Below are 13073 nucleotides of genomic sequence, written 5' to 3' on the forward strand. Positions count from 1 at the left end.
ATATTTCAGATATGGCGGGATGAACCAAATGAACGGTATAAATAGAAACAGAATTATCAGTGGAATATCAATAGAAATATGGCAATGTGAACAGAATTACAGTATACATATAAATGAGATGCTCTCCAAAAAAAATCCACCACTACAAACGTGCTCCTAACACTATTCTGGAGGAACGATTTGGACTTCCACACTTTTTCACTCCTGACCGTCCCCTATCATTATTATTTTCATTTATTGTTCACTTCATTTGTTGTTGTTGTTGCTGCTGCTGTTGCTGCTTTTTGGTGTGATGTTTTAAATCCATGTTTTATTTTGCTACACAGGACAACGCCTTGAATACATCGATTTTATTGCATTAAAATACAATACATAATACAATCAAATGAAATACGACAATAGAATGAAATACAACAATAGAATGAAATACTTGTACTTCTACTACTACTACTAATGGTAACCGTACTGATGACATGATGGTCGTGTGTTTGTTAACAACAGTATGTAATAATGTAATAATAACAACACACTTTGGATCTCTCTGTGTGTATGTAATTATAATAACACTATATAATAATCATATTTATAATAATATAGTAGTAATATGGGTCTGTTGTACTGCTGCTACTGCTGCTACATTCACTACTGACCGTCCCATTCGCTTATAATGGAGAGTGTTTTTCCCTGAATATCTCAGGGACCGAAGGTCGTAGCTGCCGGCCACTGCCACCAACGGAAAGAGCACCCCTGAAAATGGGGGGGTAGCCAAAGTCCTGAGTCTCTGGCACCCCGGAAAATAGCGTGTCCACGGAGCCGGACGCGGACACGCTTGGCTATTATCCCCTTACCTAACCCTAACCCTAACCCTAACCCTAACCCTAACCCACCCACAGACACACACACACACTCATTTATTTATTTTAATAAATATCAATAACTATGTCATTGACGTGTCTTTTTTCTCCCATGTCCCTCTCTCTCTTTCTCTCTCTCATTGCAGGCATCTCTGACTCCAGAACTGAAGGAGTTATTATTATCTGACTTATCATCATTATTATAATTATTATTAACAAAAATACTTAATTAATTATTATATGAATTGTTGCTGCTATCATTAATAATCAATAACTTCTTTACACTGTTATTGTTTAAATTTTAACTAGTCAGAGCTGATACCTGATGTTGCTCAAGTGTTCCGGTCTCTCTCGCCTCCCCCTCACCACTGTTTCTCTGCTCTCCCCAACCAGTAGAGGCAGATGACCATCCACATTGAACCTGGTTCTGCTAGAGGTGTCTCCCTGTAAGTGAGGTAGTTTTTACTCTTCACAGTTGCCAAAGTGCTTGCTCATTGTGGGAACTGTTAGGTTTCTCTATATTAAGCAAGATTTTAAGGTCTTGACCTTCTATGTAAAGTTCCTTGAGATAATATATATTATCATTTGGCGCTATACAAATAAAATTGAATTGAATTGAATAGGTGATGGGAAAATAATAACAATAATTAATTGAGCAGTAGTAGCGCAATATATTCAGTAAACTGTACAAAAATAATAATATGTTTTTTCTTCTTTCATGAACATATTTTCCACTTCATATTATGCACACATAAAATTAACAAAACATTCATAGCATCTGTAAACAATACTATATAACAACACTCAAGCATACTATCTATATAACAACAGATCTGAACTGTGTTTGTTCTCAAGTGGGTTGTTTCATACATTTTTAATAACGTTATACGGATCACATTATAGCGTGACATGTTTCTGGTTAAGATTAAAAGTATGCTGACAGAAATTTCATGCGTGCCCCTTTAAGGGACTAGTGACACTACACGCAGGGCCTGCGTGATGCTGCAGCAGAGACCTGAGGGAGAGAGCAGAGGAGAAAATGGAGAAAAACGAGCTGCGATTAATAAGCAGAAAAAGAGTGAAAAAAGTTGATTTAGCAGTTGAAAAATATAACTTACCTGGTCGGGAACTGACGGGGATTTTATGAGAACTAAGTCACACTGGTTTTGGTGAGTTTTGTTTTTATTTTCTTGCAATTTTGCTGTGTTGTACCTTTTTAGCGGAAAGCTAATGCTAAAAACGTAGCTATTCACAAGGAAATGCTCCGTCATAACCTGTTTATCAGTAAATTTTTTGGGTTTATGAAGACTGTGAATGTTACAAAAGTGTCTGTAAGCTGTATAAATGAAAGGTATGCGCTGTAGTTTGTGTGGGAGACGGAGCCGTGAGTTGAAAGAGACCGCTCCGCTGCCATTTTGAGACGAAAAAACACCGTAGCAGTAACGTTACAACTCAGAAACTGTGAAACATTTATTTGTGTGATTTGAGGACTTAAAAAGAGATTATTTGTGTTTATGACCTGTTACACAGGTCAGGTTTTTTGCTCGGTTTGAAGCTGGGTCGGAGCAAGGACTGTGCACACACAGACGGGATTCAAGATGGCGAGCCAGACCCAGACCTTCACCTTCAACTCATCTACTCCTTCGCGCTAGTGAGGAAATCTTCGGCTTATGGTGACTCGCTGCCAGAGTGGTAGGAGTATCAGGAACTAGTTTGAACTGAACTGATTGATTTATTATTATTTTCGGACTAAATCGAACTGAAACTTTTCATTGAACCGAACACTTGAACTCATGTTGAACTCGATTCGAAAGTGTCATACTTTTATTTGCATGTTGAGTTCATATTTTCTGAGTGTGATTGGAAATGATTGTGGTCCACTTTGATTTGATTGTGTAACTGAAGGTATTCTCTTACATTTAAAAGAAAGGGAAAAAAGATTTAACTCAGGAGGAAAAATTCTAAAAATAGATGCAACCTAGGAGAAAAAAGACTGGTTTAACTTAACTTAGATTAGCTTTACTGAAATAAACTAGGAGAACTAAAGAACGAAAGGAAAGAGTGAAATACTCTTTTCAATTATACTTGCCTTAGTATTAGGAACCTGCAGGGTATTTGTTTTGTTTTCTGTACTGTATTTTATATGTGTGTTTTGCATTCAGTAAATTGCCGGCCTTTTGTACTTAGAGCAACGGTCTCTGGTGTGATTATTCTTGCTTCCCACTCCTTAGAACCTAGAACTGGTCCAGTGGCGCAGTAAGTGGGGTGATACCGGTGCTACAAATTCAATTCAATTTTATTTGTATAGCGCCAAATGATAATATACATTATCTCAAGGAGCTTTACATAGAAGGTCAAGACATTAAAATATTGTTTAATATAGAGAAACGTAACAGTTCCCACAATGAGCAAGCACTTTGGTGACTGTGAAGAGTAAAAACTCCCTCACTTACAGGGAGAAACCTCTAGCAGAACCAGGTTCAATGTGGACGGTCATCTGCCTCTACTGGTTGGGGTGAGCAGAGAAAAATGGGGAGAGAAGAGAAACAGTGGGGAGGGGGAGGCGAGAGACCGGAACACTTGAGCACCATCAGGTATCAGCTCTGACTAGTTAAAATGTAAACGATAACAGTGTAAAGAAGTTATTGATTATTAATGATAGCAGCAACAATTCATATAATAATTAATTAAGTATTGTTGTTAATAATAATAATGATAATAATAATAATAATAGTTGTTCTCCTTCAGTTCTGGAGTCAGAGATACCTGCAATGAGAGAGAGAAAGAGAGAGAGGGACACGTCAGTAACATAGTTATTGACATTTATTAAAGTGTTAAATTAAACAGTCGGATTCCCCTGGTCCGCACCAGTTCTAAGTCAGCTGCTAGGCGCCAGCCGAGGCACACCGCCGGATACAGCTGGACGGCCACGAGCGAGGCCTCCTGACTGTGTGATGATCTCACGGCAGCTTTAAGAACTGCCACTCCCACATTTATTTAAACCCTCTCACTGCTCTGACTTCTGTGGTGGCGGTTGATATTGCCTTGCTCAGACTCCGAGGCTTTAACGCTCCTCTCTTTGCGATTCAAATGGCTGTCACATGTCAGACTGCTAACTTATTCTTAAGGTCAATTTCTGTCGTAGGTCTTGTGCCGTCAGCTCGTCTGTTGATGTGTAATCTGTGTCGGTCAAATAATAATGTTATAAAGTTCATTCTTTAATATAAAAAATAAGTTCGTGAGGGAAAAAAGGAAATCGCGCCAGGGTGGAGGGTTCGTGGGGAATATTCTCATTTACATATTGACATAGATTTGGTCGATGTACAACCGAGTGCTGGGGTCCTTTTCTCTGGCTACCTACATGAAGGAGTACCTCAAGGAGCACCAATAAAACAGGCCTAACCTCACACAGTGGCTTCTTATGACCTCAATATCTGAAATAGTTAAGACCTGTGTTGGATCAGTAAAATGATTCTTGCCACGTAACACACATTCATTCTTCCTGAAAAGATTGAACCCCTACGGTTACCAGAAATGTCTTAATCACATCTGTGTTTCTTAGAATTCCACATTTTGTACAAAATGTAAACTTTCACAAAAGCATCTGCAGCCCCTTTGCGATGAAACCGAAAATTAAAGCTCCAGTGATTTCACGACATTGAGATGACGGAAGTTTTTAACTGTTATTATAATTTCACTTTCGAGAGAAGTGGAGAAGTGCTCTGTGGATGATGGGAGTTTCCCCAGCAGTCTAGACCTATAGCAGCTTAAGGGATGGTTCAGGACTCACCTGATCCAGCCAGGCTTTATCAAAAAGGAATGTTTTAAGTTTAACCTTAAATGCACAGAAGGTGTCTGCCTGGTAGCTGAATGCTCTACCTCATGTTCTACTCTTACAGACTCTTGGAACCACACGAGAGCCTGTGTTTTGGGAACGAAAACACCTACTGTCTTCACCTACTGTAGATGGTTGAGAGAGAGTCTGAGCCAGGGACAGTAAATATGGTTGAGGTTCCATCAATAAGGTGAGTAATTAAAAATGTGATACCTTACAATATACTGTGATGTAAACTGTGTTCTGAGAATGTTTTGGAAATCTGTGGGGATTTATGTAGGTAACATTAATTTGACAACCTTTACCATTTCTATTGGGGAGCCAATTTCACGGCTATGCTCAGTATCAAATTCTAAATCCACATTAAAAAATTGGGGGGTAAAAAAAATTAAAAGATGAGGAGGGCAGTTGATTTTCATGTGATTTTTACTATGTTGTAGACTGGTTTGTTTTAAATGTCCCCAGGCAAAATGGAACGTGCGTAACTTGTAGGTACTACAGTACCAGTATAGTGCCTGGAAAAGATAATACTGGTTACATGCATGATGCCTTGAGCTGCAACTGACAAGTAACACAGAAAGTGAGGGCAAACAAATGCACGTAAGAGGCATTGTCATCATCCACAGGGTCTTCTCCTGTGTCTTTTCACTCTGTAATGTGTATACTGATGACTGCCGCAGCTGGCATGACAACAGATTACTTTTCAAATTTGCTGATGACCCTGTGACAGTCAGTCTCCTCCATGCGGATGAGAACAGCCATGGTCCCATTGTGGATTGCGAATCTGTATTGTTGTGACTGCATTTTTACTACTAAATGTGACAAAAACCAAGGACATGAGTTTTAGGCATCAGCCCTCAAACTCTCAGAGTACTATCATCAAGGGGCAGGTGGTAGACTTTGTAAAGAACTACGGTACAAGTACCATGGGATGATTATTAACTATGATCTCTCTGATGACTATGTCCCTGATGATGGCTGTTTGTATTACGGATAGCATGTGGCTGATCCCTTATTCAGTAGAACATGTAGTAACATGTCCATGTTCCATGCTGTTTATTTAAAAATAATGTACTTGTCTTCTTGTACAATGCTCAATGATATAGATGTCCATTCCAGATTTCTGCATCATACCTTGGAATTGTATCCATAATTAATTATGAAAATAAATCCAGTTTATGATTTGTGATATATGACAATTTGATTCTGACTGATCATAATTCAAGGTCAGCTTTAATTTGCCTCAATTCAAGATACCTTAAATTAAGTTTAAAGTTAGAATGTCATTGTGGAAATCCTGAACTAGAATTGTGACTAATGAAGCATTGTGTTAGTTCATGCAGGACACGGAGTCATGTGCTCAGCTATACCGATAGGTTTATGGGTGCTCGTCAGTCACCCACCAATCACAGCCCATTCTCTCACCAAAGCGGTCCCTTTAAATACGACCTCATCCTCACTGATCCCTGCGAAGCTCAAACACTTTTAGCACCGTAATGGAAATTTTACATTCGTGTATGTATAATTGCATAAACAGACATGTATGTGGAGGACTGACCAAATGGTTGACCAAATTGTTCATCTAAAAGGGCAACTTTAAGGTTTACTGTGGTGGCTTAAGAGACTTGAGTTTTATGGCCTCGAGAAACCACAACTTTATGGTATCTCGTATCTCTGATTGGGATCAAACAAGTGGGATCTCACGGGGGGGAGTCATCCACAGAACATGTAAACAAAAGGACAGGATGTCTCCTCCACTGAGTGAAAATACAGAAGGGTAATATATACCTTTGCATGCTTAGTGGGAGGGGGCTGTGAGTTATAAGAACACAGATTCTCCTATGTTCTTTGCTCATTTGTGCATGTCAATCAGGTGATGTGTACTAATGAGTCCATCTGCAGATGGTGAATTAAACTTAAAGAAAGAAGTGTTTGACTTTGTGCTTGTTTCACAGAAACTGCCACCACAGCACCGAGTCCAAACACGGTTGTGGTAAATCATCTTAAACAAAAGTACCTTGCCTGCTACGCCCACTGGGCACTCTGCATATGCCCCCTGTTTTATCTCAGCACACTGCTCGGCTAACCAGGGAACATCCAATGAATGGAGCCTTCAGCGCCAATCATAACTGTGTCCCCATTTGCAACAAATGGGTAAAGCATGACAAAGGGTTCCTGACTGAACTCGGAATTAAATGGTTAATATCTGAAACTATAATAGTTCAACTGAATTGTAGATATCTAATGTCATTTTAATTCTACCATTACCTGTCTTGACATGTACTGTAGATGCTTGAGAGAGTGTCTGAGCCAGGGACAGTAGACATCACTGAGGTTCCATCAATAATGTGAGTATTGAAACACATGATATTTTACAATATACTGTGATGCAGATTCTCAGAAAGTTACAGAAATTTGTGGGGAAAAATTGTTTGCAGATGCTATGAATGTCGTGTTAATTTCTGACACTCAGTTCACATTTATAGAGTTGGCTTGTTTTGTCAAGAAATCATCCATGTAAATTAAAAGAACATGGAACAAATTATTTATCATGTATTGCTATATTTATTTCTTTACCATTTTCACTTTCAGTGTGGCCAGAGGCATTATGTTTTCAGCTTATCCATCCATCTGTCTGTCCCATTCATGTGAAAGCGATATCTCATGAACAACTACATCATGTAAGTCAAAGGTCGAAAGGTCAAGCTCACTTGACTTTGCATTGTTTTGAATACAAAGGAAATATCATTACATGTGGCACAAACATTCACTTGGCCTCAATGATGACTTGAATAGAATTCAGTTGTCAAAGATCAAATGGCAAGGTCACTAGGACCTCACAAAGCACACTTCTTGCCTTGTAAATGCGATACGCGCAGTACCTCAAAGTAATGGTTAATATTTACCAGTGTGTTAGGTGAATGTGTATATGTGCTCAGGAAACAATTTGTAATACAGTCTGTTCATGTAGCGTGAAGTAATATTGATAATTACATGACGACGATTAAGTTAACATAAGGCACATCAATCTCCTGCAATGCTAACTGTGCGCTGTCTGTGGAATAGTAGTACACCGTGGCTGTGGAAAAACTATGTGACTAGTGTTGTTGCAAGCAGGCTATTTTAAATTGATTTTTTCAGAAATAATTGCGTTACTGAGTGTACTGTTCTAAATTGTGAGTTGCAATATATTATCAGTATATTAGAAGTAAGCCGAGTTAAAGAATATTTTGTGAAATGCTGTATTTGTTTATCTTACATGCTTATGTTTACTTTATTACTGGTATCCAAAGTTGTTTAATGAATGCAGGTGCTAGGTCACAGATTAGACAGGTTAAATGTCTGTTTGGATGTACATGGTCTATAGTAATATTTCAGTATAGTCTATTGACGTATGTAATATTTCAGTTCTGTAGATATTCAGCAGTAATTGTACACATTGTGGCATTTGTATTTACAGTAGGTGGTTATCCTGATAATGAGTCATAATACACATGATCTGAGAAAAGTATGTGTCCATTTATCGTTCACTCAAATACACCCTTTTTCAGGTATTTTACACTAGAAAAACAGCTTCCGGCTACGGCGACCCGAATGTAGTTGTGCTTCCTGGGTCTCAGGGGGAACCTCTACTTAAAACTTGGGGCCCCTGGGTGGTTTTGGGCTCGAACTGAGGTAGGAGGTAGGTGAAAAAAATTTGATCTTTTGACCTGCAACACCCAGAGCTTTAATAACACATAGGGAGCCTTCTGGGGTGAGAGGAGAGGCAGTGTGCAAAATGTCAGAGCTCTAGCTGGTCAGGGGCCCAAACTGCGAATCTTTGATATCATCTACATTTGCCACTGCCTGTTTATATCTTTGAATGACTTCTATTTTTGATATTTTATATTTCATGTTGAATGCTGTTTGCACCGGGGATAAGAGGGAAACGCTATTTCAATTCTCTGTATTTCCTGCACATATGTCATTATTGATCATAAAGTTGACTTGACTTGAACACTGATAAAGTTGATTCAAGATGTTGAATCTAGGAAAAACTGTTGTGATCCGTGGTCAATGACCTCCATCTAGTGGACGAAAAAAACCATTGCACCCACCTTATCAAGTCACAATCCCCATTATTCCTACACTCACAAACCATTAAAAAGCAATGATTTTGAGTGCAAATCCAATGGAAATGCAGTCAGTGGAAACCAAAGACTATTGTTAGCAGTAGTCAAGTGTTTTAGTGTTTCATCTTGGACACTGCCTTGTTTATTTGTCTGTAGCCATGTCCAAACTCTTCCACAAAGGGCCGAGTGGCTGAATGTTTTCTTGCCAATTCAAGATTCAACAATTTTTACTGTCAAATACACACAAGAACACACACGTTCCCCTGTGAATTGAAATTCTTGTGCTGTCCTTTCTGGAATACCAGCCGACCAAAATAGACATTCAAATACAATATTTACATCAAATACAATAAGAATATGAAACATGTTTAAGAGTAAGGTGAAAACAAGGGTAATGAGGTGAATAGGGTGAGTATTGTGCAAAACTGAGCAGTGCAAATGTATGCAATGTAAATTTAAACAGTACAATTGGAAATAGTTTAATAATGGAGCTAGCTCTCCTGTGAACCCTGCCTGCGGTGGTAAATGCTCTGCAGAGAGGGCAGTGAGTTCTTGATGATTTTTTCTGCTGTCTTCGCCACTCTCTGCAGGCGTTTGCGGTCCATAGTAGATGTGCTGTCGTACCACACGGTGATGCAGCTGGTCAATATGCTCTCAATGATGCAGCTGTAGAAGTTGCTGAGGATCTTAGGAGTCATCCCAAACTTCCTCAGCCTCCTCAGGAAGTACAGCCGCTGTTGAGCCTTCATGACTAGCTGTGTGGTGTTTAATGTCCAGGTGAGGTCCTCACTGAAGTGGACCCCGAGGTATTTAAAGCTGAAATGAATGAAGCAGCAGCAGCACAACAGACACATATTACTACTATATTATTATTACTTTGGCTACCCCCCCATTTTCAGGGGTGCTCTTTCCGTTGGTGGCAGTGCCCGGCAGCTATGACCTTCGGTCCCTGAGATATTCAGGGAAAACACTCCCCATTATAAGCGAATGGGATGGTCAGTAGTGAAAGTTTCACCAAGTGTGGAGGCCCAAATCGTTCCTCCAGAATAGTGATAGGAGCATGTTTCAGGTCATTTGTAGTCTTGGTGGTGGTGGTTTATAGTGGTGGATTTGTTTTGGAGAGCATCACATTTATATTTGTACTGTAATTCTGTTCATACTACCATAATTATATTCTACTGATAATTCTGTTTATATTTATACTGTTCATTCTGTTCATCCTGCCATATCTGCCATATTTATACTCTTGATATGGTCTAGATTTGACACTGCCTCTGTGTGGCACAAAACAACTGGAAACAGTGGCTCTGCCTGCACAAAAGCACTGGAGATGACGAAAGAAGCTTCGAGCCACTTTGTGAAGAAAGGTTCATCTTCTGAACTAAAGTTGCAATTTTAAGCTTCTCTCGCCATCTCCAATGCTTTTGTGCACGCAAAGCCACTGTTTTCAGCTGTTTTGTGCACACAGAGCCACTTTATGAATAAATAACATTATTGATGACCAGTGGAGAGACCTTGGACCATCATTTCAGACAGTCAGTGACTGGCATTTAACCATGACGCCTGATCTATTCACCTTGCATGAATGCTTTCAGTTTCAAATTTTCTCCAAATCAGTGTTTTCCTGCCACACGATCATTGTATGTGGTTGATGACTATCTCCATTTTCATATCATGTTGTCAAACCAATCAGATGTTCTCCTGCTTGTAGACTTGCCAGAAATGCTGTGGGCAAAGGACAAATACGATGTGGGCCTCATCAGAAACTGTGACCCAGTTACAATTACCCCAAAATCTGAATATCGACCATGTAAACAATGGTACCCAGTCAGACAGGAAGCTGTGGATAGGATACGCCCTGTTTTTGCATCTCTCCTGCAGGCTGGTGTAATTATCCCCTGCCCTGATTCGCCAGTCCATACTCCACTGTTTCCAGTTAAGAAAATCAGAGTGTTGTATATTGGGGTAGCGATGATGTGAAGATGATGAAGGAATCGCCGATTGACACCGTTTGATTGTTTGAAAGGTTTATTACAAAAAGTTCAGCATCAATACAAGCACTGCAATCTGCCTGGAGAGAGATCTGGGGCCAATGTGAATCTCTTCTCCCTAACAGCTTCAACTCCCCGTTTATATAGGAGAGTTGTTTTTGTGAATCTAAAGAAAACACATCTGGCTTTCATCCAGCCCACCTCATCTGTTTGGTAACAGGGAGGGAAAGGCACCAGCTCAAATTTAGGGTGACAGTTTAAGCCGTGACCTAATGCATTAATGTATACATTCAGTTTTTCTCAGAAAACCTAAACTTATAGGCCTCTGAATTCCTCAGGACCTATGGGCCTCAAACTCAGAGATCAGCTTCCTTTAAAGAGAACACAACACATGACATTTCAGACACCACAAGAGATAAAGGTCAGCCTATTGAGTGGTGATTTGTGCAGGATTTGAAGGCTGTGAATGACGCTGTAATTGCTCGATCACCCATTGTTCCCAACCCGTACACGTTGCTTTCCCAAATTCCGCCTGATGCAGAGTGGTTTTCGGTTGTAGATTTATCCAATGCTTTTTTTTAAACGTTCCTGTCCACAAGGACAGCCAGTACTGGTTTGCTTTTAACTTTGAAAACAAGGCCTACACATTCAGACGCCTTTGTCGAGGCTACTGTGAGCCTACTTCTCTGCTAAACTTGACCCAGTGGCAGCTGGCCCTCCACAAAGCTTGTGTGCAGTGGCCGCCTGTGAAAAAGCAGTTCTTGCCTCACGTGACATCGTAGGCTACTCTGACTTGACACTTCTTGTTACTCATGCTGTGTCTCTCATTCTCACAGAACAGAAGACCTCACATCTTTCTGCTGCTAGCTGTTCTTCTTGATATGCCCAACATCACAGTGAAACGCTGTTCAACCTTGAATCCAGCCACGCTTCTCCCGCTTCCAGATGACGGGTGGAGAACACAACTGTGTTGCTGAACTACAAGTCCAGTGTTCACCACAACCTGACCTTTCTGATGAACTATGACTTGATTCTGTATGTAAATGGGTCCGCCTCACGTGAACCCGGTCTCTGGTACTAACTTTGTTGGTTTTTCTGTCTATTCTGATAGTGACATTCTCTTCTCTGGTCCTTTTCCTCATCACCTCTCAGCCCAGGCAGCAGAACTCATTGTGCTCACTGAAAGCATGCAAATTGGCTACTGGTAAAACACTCACAGTTTACAAAGACTCCGGATATGCATTTGGTTTCACTCATGATTTTGGTGCTCTCTGCAGGCACAGGTAATTTTTGGTTGTTCACCATGGCCTCACCATTAGAAGGTAAATCTCACTGCTTAGTGATGGTCAACATGTGGTCAAAATGGGTTGAAGCCTTTCCTGCTTCAAAACAAACTGCAAGTGTAGTCACCAAAGCACTGTTACAAGACATCATTCCACAATGGGGGATTCCTAGCAGAATCTAAAGTGACAAAGCTGTCAAACAACTCAGCTCTCATCTAGGAATGGATGTGCGAACACACTGTGCATATCATCCAGCCAGTGGCGGAGCTTTGGAACGAGATAATGCACACTCAAAACGAAGCTCGCAAAGTGCTGTGAAGACAGAGGTCTCACATGGACAAAGGTCCTGCCTCTGGCGCTGATGTATATGAGGATGAGAAAACGAACCAGGTCTAACCTTTCACCTTATGAGATTCTTTTTGCAACTCCTCCCCACATTGGTGCGGGTCTTTCACCCTCTCCACTTCCCGCCACAGACTTGTGTGATATGCATGATATGTTGTCCTATTGTTCTAACCTGACTAATGCTCTTTCAGACATCAGGAAACAGGTGACATCTTCCCTTCCTCATCCAGTGACTGAACCACTTCACGACCCCCGTCCAGGCGACTTCGTGGTGGTCAAAGACTTTCGGAGAAAGAACTGGCGCTCACTCAGGTGGCAAGGCCCCTACCAGGTGCTACTCACAACCCACACTGCAGTGCTGAGAGAGCCACCTGGATCCACACTAACCATTGCAAAGGAGTACTGGCTCCATCTGAACAGCTGACGCCTCCAGCTGAAACCACACACACTGATACTCCCACAGGTTGAGAATCACAGAGAGTGTCGTGTGATTAGCACATGAGCGTTCTGCCACAACAGTTGTCTCTTATGTTTCCTGTTTACCTGACTGTATAAAACCTTCTTCTTTCCCTATTCGGAGTTGTTCCACTCTGAGCATTCATGCTAAGTGTGAAACCCTCTGCAGAGCTTTCTATTAAATGACCTAAAGACAA

General features: G+C 40.6%; 1 long non-coding RNA gene across 4 annotated transcripts; it reads left to right on the plus strand.

Annotated features, from left to right (window-relative positions):
* Positions 1 to 870: 870 nt before the first annotated feature.
* Positions 871 to 13073, plus strand: LOC138411428 (uncharacterized). Of its 4 annotated transcripts, none has more exons than XR_011244073.1 (4): positions 871 to 2023; positions 2385 to 4879; positions 6979 to 7037; positions 7282 to 13073. It is a non-coding gene; the product is annotated as an uncharacterized lncRNA (long non-coding RNA). The 4 variants fall into 4 exon arrangements; XR_011244074.1 differs by lacking the exon at positions 871 to 2023 and adding an exon at positions 6645 to 6887 and having other exon boundaries at positions 2034 to 4879; XR_011244072.1 differs by lacking the exon at positions 871 to 2023 and having other exon boundaries at positions 2031 to 6887.

The sequence above is a fragment of the Paralichthys olivaceus genome, chromosome 9, assembly GCF_024713975.1.
Source record: "Paralichthys olivaceus isolate ysfri-2021 chromosome 9, ASM2471397v2, whole genome shotgun sequence".
NCBI lineage: Eukaryota > Metazoa > Chordata > Actinopteri > Pleuronectiformes > Paralichthyidae > Paralichthys > Paralichthys olivaceus.